This window comes from Apus apus, chromosome 5 (assembly GCF_020740795.1).
Source record: "Apus apus isolate bApuApu2 chromosome 5, bApuApu2.pri.cur, whole genome shotgun sequence".
Classification (NCBI taxonomy): domain Eukaryota; kingdom Metazoa; phylum Chordata; class Aves; order Apodiformes; family Apodidae; genus Apus; species Apus apus.
Genome location: NC_067286.1, coordinates 18,642,032 through 18,656,009, shown reverse-complemented (window position 1 = coordinate 18,656,009; position 13,978 = coordinate 18,642,032). Strand labels below are relative to the sequence as shown.

Genomic DNA, 13,978 nt, shown 5'->3' with positions numbered 1-13,978 from the left:
GGAATTGTATTGTATTATCTCATGAGATTGGTTGAAATATTTGTGAATTGGGTGTGTGTGTGGCTGAGACGTGCAGTTAAGCACGAAGTGAGTGTGGAGTTCTGATCTTCGGTTCCGTAGCTCCACAAGGGGCGCAGCAGGAGAGGAACAAAGTGAAAGTTTTGTCATTTGTAACTATGTTTAGAGATCTCTTTAAAATTGAAACAATAGCAAAGTTTGGCTGATAGTAACTTGGAGTGTCTTAGCAGCTGCCGAAGGGATAATAACTGGATTGATAATTGTTTAATGTGTGTTTTGTAAGTCTTCCAGTACCCTATGTTTTATGTGACTAATGTATGGTTTTTTTACAGACAATGGTATAATTGGAATTGTTAATTGTGGGGCTGACCTGTTGATATTTGGTAAGCATTTCTAGCCTCACTGAAGTATATTGTGTTGGGTTAAAAATGAGAAACACACAAGAGTGGAATTCTTAAGAAATGTCCCCTGGGCTGTATATGGGCCTACTGGAAAAATATTGCTTAGGGGCTGGGAGAGTCACTTAGTAAAAAAACTCTCATCAAATACTGTAACCAATGGTGGCTGCCATATCGATTAGAAAATGAAGAAAAAGGGGCAAATAAACAGGACCCCAAATTATAATACCCTCCTTCAACTTATGTTATTACTCAGGAGAGAGGATAATGGGTTGAAGTATCATATACAGATATGTTCTTTTCCCTGCAAAATCATCCAGAGTGGCAAAGGGACTTTGGGATGGTCCCACCCTCTGACCCGCTCTAAAGGTGGTATTCTGAAAGATTTAGTTGTCTTACTTGTCTGGTAACTGTTAAAAAGTGTTGTTTAGCTTGTGTCTGGTATTGCCCTTTTGTTTCACTTGTGTCTTGTAACACGATAATGTATCCTCAGCAGGATGTGACATTACTAAATGCTCAGCATTAGGATGTATTCTGGAGATTGGAATAAGTTTGGGAGTAAGCCTCTGAAGATTCGTGGATTGCAGTCAATGTGGTTTTGCAAACATGAAGGAGGATGAGATGTGCCAGGTGTGGATGGTTTTATGATAATGAAATGTAAGTTTAGTAAAGAAAATTGTTTTAAGTCAATGTGAATATAGAGTATCGGTTAATAGAACCCTCAGCTCTCCCCCTCCACCCTGGTAATACGAGGGGGAGTGAAATGGGGGCAAGCGGATGTTTGGAGGATACAGATTCCAGTCAGGTGGCTGGGAGAGTGGGGCAGTGTCCTGCTGTTCATGCCCCTTTAAGATAAGCATTCAAGGTGGAGGGACGGCTTGTTGATGTGCATGTCCCTCTTAAAGCACTGGACCTGTTAAATTGGAAACAGTTTGTGGGGCCAATGCGAAGAAAAGTGTTGGAGCTACTCAAAGCAATAATGATAGGGGTTTTTTTAAAATATAATATTTAAAAAAAAATCCTCTTCAGTAATGAGAACTGTGAAGAGTTGAAAAAGCTAAAGAAATGGAATATAAATATCCACAAGATTATATTAACCATCTTTTGCCCAGGGAGAACCCAGACTGGAATCCTAACTCCAGGAGGGACCTGGACAGACTAGAGGAATGTCAACAATTAATTTTGTATGGGGTCCAGGATGGGACCCACAAACCAAACTGAACAAACTTGTGCATGAGGTTAAACAGGGGTCTGACAAAGCATTTTCAATCTCTTTTGAGAGGCTATGTGAGCCTGCTAGACAAACTGATATATTGGGACCCAGAAGCTAACTGTAAATGTTTCACATATTGTTTACACGTCAGCCTGCCCTGGATAACAGAAAGCAAAAAGCAGAGACTAGGCCAGAGTGGGATCATTGTCTATGAGTCACTGCTGAAACTGAGCCTGGTTGGGTTAAATCAGTATGTATAAAGTAAGCAAGAAGAGCATTGGACAAGGAATTGTCCCCGATCCTGGCAGAAGCCTCTAGGTCTAAATTAGATCCTATCTTGACAATAGATCAAGATAAGGGCTCAGACTGGAGGTTGAATTAAATTCCCTAGCAGAACCATGAAGCTAGGAAGGACAGGGTTAATTTTTGGTGAATACAGGAGCTAGTTACGCTGTTCTAAATTCTTGCAAGGAACCTTTAGGTAAGTTTTCTATACCAGCTGTTGGTGCAACAGGGAAAAGATGTTATGCCCTTTTTCCAGCTCCTCAGGAGAAAGCTGGGAAAATGGACCTTGCTATACATACCTGAATGCCCATTGCCACTTTTAGGAGTGAGAACAGGAGGTTAAAATGATGGGCTCGGGGAGCCTCACTGACATCAACCCCCACCCCATCGTTGGCTGGTACAACGCTGGATCTGCAGTGTGTTTGAGCCATAGAGTGGTGTGAGGAACCAGCCCTCAGGCAGGAACATCTGTCAAAGCTCCATTGTAACCCCTCTTGTTTGCATCCCAAAAGGCTTTCCTGAGAGAACTGAGACACCCATAAGGACCTGAGGAGTGGAGGGGGTGAAGGCCCACTTCAGCTGCTCGGCCTTCCCACGGCAAAATGGATACAGGTATTTGTTTGCATTAGTAGATACCTTCTCACGTTGGCCTGAGGCTTTTTCATGTCGCACCAATCAAGCAAAGGAATCCCCAGTGCTGCCCAGCGCTGCAATAAAGAATGCCTGCTCAATAATAGCTTGATTGTTGTTACGGGGTCTTGATCTTGGAATCCTTACCCAGCCGCACCCTGCCTCCCACTTCAGTGAGGAGTGTTAGAAAGCAAGGGGGTTTGGAAGCTCCAAATTTTTGTTTCACTCCTCAAAGAGAGAAATCTGCAATCAGGCACCCAGGGCTGCATAGGTTGTTGCAACACAGCTCGTCCTGCACAAAGAGGCACTGGCCCTGCTTGACGCAGTCTTGACAGTGGGTTGGCAGAGAAGACACAAATATTTTCATGAAGGTGATAAGAATGCCAGCTGCTGTGTCTTACAAAAGAAGTATCTTGGACATGGTATCATTGGTATCATGGAGGTGACCACAGAGGGGGAGAAGATAGTCTTGTAAATTAGTGCAATCTCATCAAGCAGCTTGGAGCCCAGTCTCGAACAGGGTTTTGACTAACAGGAATGCCAGATGTGTCTTTTCAGAAGTGGTGATAAGAACATCTCCTGCGTGTCCGGATGAAAGTGGCATCGTGTAAACCCAGACTTAAGAACCAACAAACTAAATTTGTAGATCCCAGACTTCGCATAGAGTTCATGATACCTGTGATGTATGAAGCAGGGGAAATCTGTTAGGGGAGGTATGTAAGTAGGTGGATTGGGAAGTCTACCTTCTGAGTACTTCAGCCAATGGGGAAAGGAAGAGACACTAGGATAAAAGGGGCTGCGACCTCCACCGATGTGAGAAAATCCTACAGGTATATGTCTGAGGGGATTGTCTCCCTTTATTCGGATACAGTTAACTTTTTTTAGCTCCTTCATCACTTTTGTGAACATTGACTTCTGCCAGTGAGATTTTCCATTCAAATGGGGGCTCCGAGAGATCCTCCACTTTCTGGGGACAGCGGATGGTGAGGGAGACTGATGGTGCACCTCACCGAGTGATCAGTTCCCTTTGGTGGCTGATGGTCCTGGATGACTGACTGGGTACCTAAGACTGTTCAGAAACAGATCAGAGGTCTGCAAAGATCCACTGGAGAGATGATGACAGCACCCAATGGGGTTGTAAAGAACCATTCCAGAAAGAAAGGAGGAGAGAGGATCTAGGGTTGCTTCTCTTCCAATTAGAAGGACACTCTCTTGCAAATCCTGTTTTTTTTAGGGACACCAATGTTGTCAGTTATTAATTGAAATAAGTAAAACTTAGGGGAAAAATCACACTTGGGGAAAAAAAAATCACATAAAAGAGAACATAAGGGACCTGCAGAATAAAGACAGGGCCTAGATAGCAGTGAAACAGTAAGAATTAGACAAAACCAGATTCCAATTACAGAAAAACTCTCTCCAAGTAGTCACCAGCCCAGCCTTGAGACAGGCTTGCAGGACACCTGCAACAGATGGAAAGAAGCACTCCCCACAGCTTATCTTGGTTACAGCCTTGAGCGCTGGGAAAAAACACACTGAGTAATTGAAATAACAGTATTAATATATTAATGAGCTATTAGCATTCTAAAATTCACACCCACAGGCTACAGGGACCCCTACTAACAACACGCCTCCTACCCTCTGAGCACACAGTGAAATTCCTGAGCATTGCCACTTTAAATGGAAGCGAGGGATGAGTTGACCAATCGTGTGTGTGAGTGATAGAATAATGTTAGAGATCAAGTTCTTATGTTTTTAGGTATAAAAGTAGCACTTGTGTTTCGGGAAACTGAGCTTGCTCTGTGGAATACCACCCTGCTCCCTTTTCTGTGCAGAATTGGATACTAAAGCAAATATCTCAACTCTATGTGTGGATCGGCTTCTTGCACACCGGGTAACAGACCCTGCTTTCGGGACAACACCAAGGGGGTTGTAAAGAACCATTCCAGACAGGCATTTTCCTTACAAAGTAAACCATACTAGGGATGTTTAGCCCCTGGAAAGTGCACCTCTCTTCAGACACATTATTTTTTCTCCCAGTAGAGGCTGTGGTTACTCAATTAGTAATAAGTTCAGTACAACTTCAGGCTACTGCCAAAAAGGAGGGAGGTCTTCCTTCCCCCAGCAACTAGAGGAACTCATTTCAGACCAGGCCTATTCCCAGGCGAATGTGCAGCTGTGAATACACAAGTGTTTGTGTCAGCACAAAAAAAGAGACAAGCAGAAGTGAGAAGCAGAGCTGTGGGCACTGAAAAAAAACAAAACCAATAAAAAACAACCAAATAGGGCAAGAATCTTCCCAGAGAAGCCTGGGAGATAATGGCTTCTGGGCCCTGAACAAAATAATTTAAAAATCCAGAGCCTTGTGGGGCTACACATCATCTGATAGCTGACATTTGTAATCCCAAAGAGGGACAGCATGAGCCTGGCTGGAACAGCAGGAGCCTGGCTGGAACAGCAATGTACCCAGCAAACCCCAGGCCCTGCCCCTGTAGCAAAGGCACAGTGTTGCAAGAAACCCAGCTACTAGTGTGGGTACCAATGCTAAAATATCATAGGTTAATGAAACAGGACCCCAAGGTCTAAAAGGATGTAAACCTTCCTGTGTCACCCTCTGAAGTTAGGAGCTGAGCTAAGGTAAAGAAGAATCAAGCAGGAGCCACCACTGTAAGCATGCAAACACTGGTATACAAGCTGGCTGCAAGCCAGTGAGCTGCTCAGCTGCTCACTATAGCTAAGGCTGTATTCAGGTGCCTTTTGTACAATAGACTTGACACAGAAAATAAACAGCATTAAAAAAGGACACCTCCCTGTCTCCAAAACACTTTGCAACAGCAGGTAGTGTGACCTTCACAGGAAGGAAGCTGATCTCACTACTTCTGACTGCTGAGGGCAAAATTTGACTAATGCTCCCAGTACACCAGAACAAATGCCAGTTAAATGTCACATTAATCAATATTCCTTGCCTCTCAGCCACAGGAATGGTGATACAGGTCACTGCTGCTACCAGTCTCTTTGCTGTAGGGGTACATAAATGTACCTGCTCCTCTCCTGCATCACAAACAGCATTTCTCTCCTCCCAACTCAGCTGTTGGCTTATGGCAAAGCTGTTCAGATCACTGCAAAATGGCTCCCTGGTAAACACATCAGCAGCCCAAAATGGGTCATGTTGCTCCTGAAAAGGCTAGTGGCCCTCTGCGGAAACTCATACGCACTCTGTGGCAAGCAGAGGAATTGTCAGGGGTAATGCAACCACCACCTGATGCCTTGGGAGTCTGTGTTATAATCCATCCACCACCCCCTCTTTACCCAGAGTGCTGTGAATCAGCAGGCTTCAAAGGTAGATAAGGCTTTTCCAGCAGGAAGTCAATATATCTAGGAGGCTACAGGCAAATGAAAACACATGCGGACCCGCTCACCTAGACAGAACAACAGGAGATGGGTAATACAAAAAAGAAAGGAAAAAGAGTGAGAGGAAAGACATGAAATAAGTCAAACTTGGAAAGTCATCCTCTGGACATTAAACAGCTTACCTGGCTACTCTGCATGCGTCGTGCAATGCTGCTAGGTGCTAGATGTATCCAGAAGAATTTACCTGACACGTAAATCATTCTCAGCGAAGTTATTCATCTTGCATTGTTTAAGACCTGTTTTGTTGTTGTTGTTGGTTTTTGGGTTTTTTAACTTTCTGAAAACAAAAACCACCACCCCTGAATCACACCTCACAGCCCTGCTCTAACTACCAACCAACACTGTCTTGCCAATGAGCGCATGACAGGAACAACAAATAGCAGCAGGAACCAGACATATTGCTGTGTTCCAAAGGACCTCAGACAAGGACTTCTGGGCTCAAATACACAATCCCCACCAAAACCAGCTGTGGCTACTGATGTGGAAAACTGCTTGCCCCGCAGCAGAACTCATGCAAAGGCTGGCAAAGCAGACTGCTGCTGCCATAATTGATGTCAGGACCCCAGGTCTGGTACCAGCTGGGGAAATCATGTTCTACTTCCCCTCCAAGAGTAGTAACTTCATCATGGAAGAGGAAGAGGGAAGGTTGGCTACAGCAGCCTGCTCTGCCAGAGGTCATCAAGGTCCCTGACTATGACAAGTAAACCATCTCCTATCCCATGTCTTTTCAGACTACCAGCAAGTTTGCCAGCTCATACATATGTACGGCTGTGTCCAAACAGCATATGCCCTTTGCCACAACTGATCTGTATGCTTTCAGCTTCAGATCACCTGAATTTGCACCGCCACAGGTCCAGGTAACCGCAGCAGTGTGAAGGCAACACAGTGTCAGATCATGCCATGTCCTTCCCACAGTCTCATCCATATGCCAAGCAATGTCTCACAAGCTGCACAGCAAGTCTGCAGCCTCTGTTCCACGAGCTGACCCTGCACCTCTGCAAACTGGCCACAGCTCACCTCCACCAGAACACCCCAGCAAGCAGGCACAGCAGAACCTCACTGCAGGGGAAGCAGGAGCTCACTTCTCACCAGGGACCTGGCAGAGCCACAGAGACTGAGTCAGTGATGCGCAGATGCCTCCCAAGCATGCAGAGGCAGTGGCAGCAGCCTGCTACGGTAGTGTACTGGCAGGCAGCACACTGCACAGTGCACTTGGGCAAGCACCCACACACAGCTCAGCAGCCATTGCCATTTCTTCCCCCCTTTCCAAAGCCAAATTCATACCATCTGTTGAAGTATTTCTACAAATTATCCCTCCTTCAGGAAGGACTGGTGTTCTGACTTTAGTTGTTTATATAGCATCTGGCATTTCTGAAGTGCTTATTGCTTCAGTATTCAAGCTATTTCCTTCAAGCTCTCCATTACTTTTGAAGAATGAGAGTATGGCACCAATTAATCTCTATTGTAAAGTTTCTGAAAAAAAACAAACAGCCAACGAAACAAAAGGCCATCAAAAAGACCACAGCTGCTCAGGTCACACAGACTTTCGGCTGCTACCAAAAGGAGATCGACAGTTCACAGGAAGGGTGTCAGGGCAATGTGTTTTATGTCCTCTAAAAGAACTACTGCCCATAGAAAATAACCTTCATAAAAAACAGCTGCTCCCAAAGGATGAGATGAACCAACAACTGCTCCTGTTGCCTACAGAGAAGAGCTCGTCTTACCCAGAGCATGGAAAAGGAAGCTATTCCCACCCTTGACAGCCAACACAAAATGAAAAAGGAAAAGAAAGCACCGAGAAGGAGAGACCATTTACTACATCAGATCATACCTTCTGCAACAGCTGCCATTGCTATTGCACAGAATTAGAAAACCCCGGAAATGCTGCTGTCCCTATTTGATTGTAGGGGACAGTGTCAGAGACAAACATTTTGCTACCTGTCCATGGTCATGCTCTGAATCTGTGGCAAAGGAGAAAGCAGCACTCAATTTCACAGTTAGCCCCTGACATATCTGGTCCCTAAAACATGCTTCCCTTTTTTCTGTTGTGTTTTTTTTGGTTTGGTTTGTTTTTTTTATAAATCCCTATCACAGAGGAAAGAGCACAAGCTCCCAGTCTGCACATAGCCTTGGAGAGGGTGTTTCCATCCCACCCTACCTGGCAGGCAACAGTGAACTGCCCTTATCTCCTCTACCAAGGTGTGCAGGTAGCACACCCATTAAAGGCAGTAAGGGGTTAGACACCACGGTGACAAAGATACAGTACTGGGCAGAAACAGACGTGACAGATGCGCTGCTCCAGACTAAGTGCACCACGTGCTACAGCCTCCTTCCACATATTTATCTGTGCAAAGCCAGTGCTCTCCCTGGCTAGGAGCTTTCATGTAACACAGCACAATCCCTAGTCAAAGCTGAAAGGATTTACTGGGAGCTGTGATGAATTAAGAAATGAAGGAGCATGGCTACTGGACTGGCTTCTGGCTTGATCCAAACTAAAAGCTCACCCGTACATCATCTCTCTTCTACCAAAATGACTTGCTGGAAGTCCTTTATCTTTGTGCTCCAATGAAAAGAGAAAAGACAAATCTTCTCTCTTCCCAAAGGCTTCCTCCAAGACAGTTAGTCACTCAGTACAGCAGCACTGCCATTCTGTATAAGACAGGAAGTTTTCCTTCTTCCTTCCCCTCCCTAATTTGTCCACAAAGCTCCTTGTAGCTGAAACAGCCTTTAAATCAAGAGCATGAGCCACAACCATGGTGCAAAACTCCAGGTGGAGCAGGCACATTGTTTATCATGTCCAACTCTTCAAATTCATGCCATTCTGGGAAACTCAGCTGGATCAAAATCAACTGTCCTCCTCCTGGCTTCTGGATAAATGCTGCAGACCCAGAAAAGAAAAAATCCAGACAGCTTTCCTGATAAGCCACACACCAGCATCAGCACCAAAGGATGGAGCAGGGCACAGTGAGGTTTGACAAAGCATAGCCAACCACCCACAACAGCACCACCAAAACTGAGAACAAGAACCGGTTATGGAAGGGTTTAACAAAACAAATATAAGACTGCGTTCCTGTCAGCAGCTCACAACAGGCTACATTAAATCACAATCAACAGAGACCCCCACAAATTAACTGAACAATATCCCATCACATTTCTCCTAACACTGAAAAAACATTGCTGCCCAAGTGCCTTTCCCTTCCCCAAGCGAATAATCTCCATGTGGGCAGCCCTCCCAAGACAGCAAGTATTCAAAGCTTTTTTATTTGCACATGTGTAAGAGGAAACTGCCAGACAGAAACCCAAACTACACAGAATGACAATGTATTTTAATTGGGTTTGTCTGGGATTTTGCCTTGTTTTCTACAGGTTCTGTACCCCTCTTACTTTATCTTCATAACAACTGGAACTACCTGGCAATCAATACTGGAAGGTTAAAACAACACCCAGTTTTGAGCTCAATCCACCTCCTTCCTGCTTGTTATCTTTGTGCTGGAAGGCAAACAGAAGAGGACAGGCAAAAAGTATTTATGTGCTGTTAGAATTAACTGGAGCAACACAGCGTTAGCTCTACCAACCCATTGTGCTGTTAGCTGGATATGGGCAAATGACAGTCCCCGCTGCAATCAGCCACAGTTCAGAGGAGTCAGCTTTGCAGAAAGAAGGCTTAATCAAATCACAGTGCCAGGGAAGCCAAAACACATGGTCCTGTTAGACCTCAGGCACTTCTTCAGCAAAGGAGGAGAAGTGCTTACAGTTATATCCCACTACCTCACTGCAAACGAACACAAGCAAACCAGCTTCAGCAAGTCCATGCAGCCATTTATGAGAAACGAACAATGAAATATACACGGTGTGTATGATATGTAAAAAATAAAACCAATGCACTGGCTAGCATAGGTAGCATCCATAGCTTGTTTGCCATGATAAGTAACTGATAATTTCAACTCTTCTAACTTTCTGGTAGTACAGATGTTTGCATACTTCTAAGAAAGCCTAAACGTGCAAATATAAGCATCATGGCAAGCTTTTGCATTTCCTGAAAACACAGTTAAGGACTTAGGTGAATGCATACACCTAAAGATGTAAAAGGAAATCAGTCGTTATATACCTGCAGTAGCAGAAGGTATGATGCTGTGACTGGGCAGATACTTCCCCATCCTGCACTACTGCTGCTGCTGAAGCAGCAGCGCAGGTGCTTGTCCAACAGGAAGCCTAACAGGATGTTAACAAACTTCTAAGTGACAGGCTAAGGAGGCTGTGTGGCTTTGCCTGTAGCTCAAAGACTCCCACATGATGGCCCAACCTCAGCTGGTGCTAACCAAATTTGCCCCGCTGCCTCTGCCAGAGCTACATTAACTTCAGTCAAGGGCCAAGGTGCACAGCTCTGGGACACCACTGACCTGCCAACAGCTGTGTAGAAACTTCATTCTGGAGAAAAACAAAAAGCCAAACAAACAAACAAAAACAACAGGTAAAAAAAAATGCTCAGAATAAGGACAGTCAGGAACAAGGCAAGCTTAGGAGAAATGCTTTTCTGTTCTGAAACAGCCTAGAAAAGGGGAAACTGCAGAAACTCCCTTCATAGGGAGGAATACACATGAACTGCAGCTTTCAGGGTCACAAGAAAACTCATTTGTCTCAGCCATTCCAAACTCTGTTTGGTTACAGATCATCTTCCCAGTGCAGGATATCCTAACAACCAAACAAAAATATTTTGCATTTTTCCACCCCTTTTCCTTCACCCTTAAGGCCTAGTTCAAAGTTCTTTTATATCATTCTGGCAGAACAATATGTTTCTAGGCAGATAGAAACAACCCATTTAGAGACACACTGGAAAGTTGGCAGTGCAAAACATTTGCAGTTCTCTGCCCCCAAGTGAGCCCAGGGATCAAGTGACAAAAGAAAGCATTGCACTAGAAAAAGGCAAGGCAGGCATGCTATGAGATGGCACCAAGGAACACGAGTCCTTCCACGGCTGCATTCAACGCTGCTGAATTTTTCTTTTTGCCACACAAGCCTCTTGCCTCCCAGATTTCACAAGGAAAAATCACCTTCCAGCAGCTACTTTGTATTTGGCAATTCCACTCAAAAGCGTTTTATTTCCACAGCTGGGTGGAAGAGACTGCAGAGGTTTACATCTGTAAAAGAAGTAACCCCCAGCCCAGCAAGCAAACCCAACGCCAGCTGCCCTTTGGAGGGCCAGAGATGGAGACCACACAGCCTTACGTGACACCTAGACACTCCTTGCCAAAAGAAAAAGGAGAAACTCATCAGACACTCCTCTTACAGCCTCCCGGCTGCAGACTATTCAGATAAAATCAAGAGTGCCGGGGATAATTAACTATTTTCACAGAATTGCATGGTCATCACATACACTGCAACAAGAATGTTTCCTAAATTGGTATTCAGCCCTCATGGAAAAGCTTTTCATAGGTGTATCTGTAAAACTGGGCCCCCTGTCAGGGATGTGGGATGTAGATGCGTTTTATTCTAGCTCAACTCTGCAGTATTTTTCCCACCTAAAAATGCTGCTACCCTACTCCAGAAAACCTCTCCTTCCTACTATTCCACAATTCTCAGCATGACAATTATGCAAGAACTGCATAGGCAGAGGAAATGCTTACATCTCCTAAGTGAGACCTTTCCCATTATTATCCTTGTGAGAGCACAGTTCCAAGTCCTCACAGCTCCCAGGCTTCAAGGCACACCAAACCCCAGGCACTGCATCTCAGCCCCTTCTCTCCATCATACCTTTGCCCTGCTAGAGACATACAACAGAAAACATATGGGGCAAGAGCAGGGAGATGCTTCTACATGTTTGTGCTGCTGTCACCCTGGTCAACCAGGTAGATACTTCCCTCTGTCTTGCCCACTAATTTAAATCTTGGAAAAAGAAGGAGTGCAAGTAGCCCTGACAGGCTATCTGTGCTTTCTACCTCCTAGTAACTTAATTCAGCACACTAGCTCTTCTTAAAATGGCAGCAGAAGGATCTTCTAGGGCCCTGGCATCTTAGTAAGATATTAACGAGATTGCTGGACATCAAACAAGACTGCAGACTTTCCTTCAAAGAAGTGTTGGGCTCAAATTTATGACATAGATTTGGTTCCTGTTCCAACTCGGCCATCCACCTCTGCCACTGATTACCATCCTCTTCCTTACTCTGATGGGCACTTAGAGAACAAAAGAGGCCAAGGGCACAGCACCAGGACAAAAATTTTACCTGTATGAATGATAAGTAATAGCACACAGTTAAAAGTCACTCATGCAAGACATTCAAAGGAATAAATCCTTACTAAATACTGGTATTTATTTTCTGGTGAAGAGGTTCCTCCTATTAGACCTTACCTATACCTTTCTTCATAACAACCTGGAAAGCAAAACATAGGCTGAGGACAAGAAGAGAACTGCCATCCAAGCCTTACACAATGCATCATTATCAGCCAAGTACCAATCCAGTGCAATTGCCTTTTGCTTACCAAATCAGTTCTTGAAGGGCAAAGCCACAGTGATTTGCAGTGATCAAAATCAGATGCAATCCCAACAGCAGTAGCCTCACCATGAGAGGTCAGATCCTAACATCAGCAAGACTCTCAGAGATGAATGTGCTATAGTAAAAGCACTCAGTCTTTAACTGTGAACACCCATCTAAAAGATAATAGGTAAAATAAACATAGCTGGGATCCTGCCCTCACATTTCTTATTCTGACAGCCTGGCTAGTTGCAGAAACTAAAAGCTGAGAAGCCTTGCAGGAGAAAGGCCCAGGGCACAGGAAAATCCAATTTCCACAACTAGGCCCTTGCCCTGTGTCACGGTTTAACTCAGGATTGGCAATTAAACCAGAGACACTCTGCAGGAATCCAGCAGCTTCAGAGGGTCCAGTTTCCAGGGTGACCTTGAGGAAATCCTGCAGCCTATCCATATTTCCACGTTCCCCATCCACAGGAGAAAAAGCCCAATAACCTTGACCTACCTTGAAGAAGCATAGATCTGGATTAGGAAAGCCTGGAAGGAGCTTGGAGGAGCTTAGGTGCAGGACCTTGCCCTGAGACGGGGGCAGCCAGAGGCTACAATCCCAAAAATCACCCCACAAATCGGAAGCCTCAAAGAGACATGCAAATCACTTTTGATATAAAAAGCAGCAGCTCTGGGGCACTAAAGGGCACGGCTGGACCCGCACACATGTCACCCACAACTTCCCCTGTGTGGACAGGGAAAGGAAGGACAACCCTGCGACAGACCCCAACACCCAGCAAGGACAACCACAGCACTGCAGGGAGCATGGGGCGATCTCCCCCAGGCTCGGCTTTGATACGCAGGCAACTTCGCCTCGGGCCCCAAATCCGGACAAAGGGACCTCCATCCCCCGGGATGACGAGAGTAGCTGGAGGGATCGGCACTTCCCAGGATGAGGGGAGCTGGAGCGAGGCCAGAGGGCTTACAACTCCTGAGGTGGGGAGAACGGGGGATCAGGGGAGCCTGCAGCCCCCGAGGGGAGGAGGGTGCATGAGTGGCCAGAGGAGCCCGAAGCCCCCGGGGTGAGGGGCCGGCATCCCAGGGACCACAAGTGCAGGAAGGAGGCCCGGCACACCCCCTGGCCAGGCGAGAGGCGAAGGGGCCGGTGCGTGAGGGGCCAGGCCAGAGGAGCGAGCCGCAGCCCGGCGGCAGGAGCGCTGGGACCGCAGCGGCGCCTCCCGGGGCGGGTTCGCTCCCGCACTTACCGGTCCGGGGACGCAGCGAGTTCCCGCCGGGGCCAGAGGCCGGTGCGGCGCGGGGTGCGGAGGTCCTCGGCGCGGCGGGGCTCGGCGCGGCTCGGCGCGGCCCTGCTCTGCCTGGCTCGGCTCAGCTCTGCCCCCCCTGGCCGGACCCGGCGCAGGAAAAGCTGCGGCTGCCGCCGAGCCCTCCCCGCCGGGAGGCCGCCGTGTCGCCATGGCGACGCGGCCCGGAACGGCGAACCTCGGCTGGGAAGTCCCCGCGGCGCAGTCCCGAGGCGGCCCGAAGCAGACGGGAGGGCTTTGCCCGCCATG

General features: G+C 46.5%; 1 protein-coding gene across 4 annotated transcripts in view; it reads right to left on the bottom strand.

The window, feature by feature from the left end:
• The window catches only part of SLC25A22 (solute carrier family 25 member 22), a 59,529-nt gene extending 45,760 nt beyond the window's left edge, over positions 1–13,769 (bottom strand). For 3 of the 4 annotated variants that reach the window (XM_051620528.1, XM_051620534.1, XM_051620533.1), the window contains exon 1: positions 13,673–13,769. The gene's annotated coding sequence lies outside the window, so the exon portion shown is untranslated. Of the gene's footprint in view, positions 1–12,924; positions 13,017–13,672 lie in introns of those variants that run through there. The other variant, XM_051620532.1, reaches the window with a different exon arrangement.
• Positions 13,770–13,978: the final 209 nt, after the last annotated feature.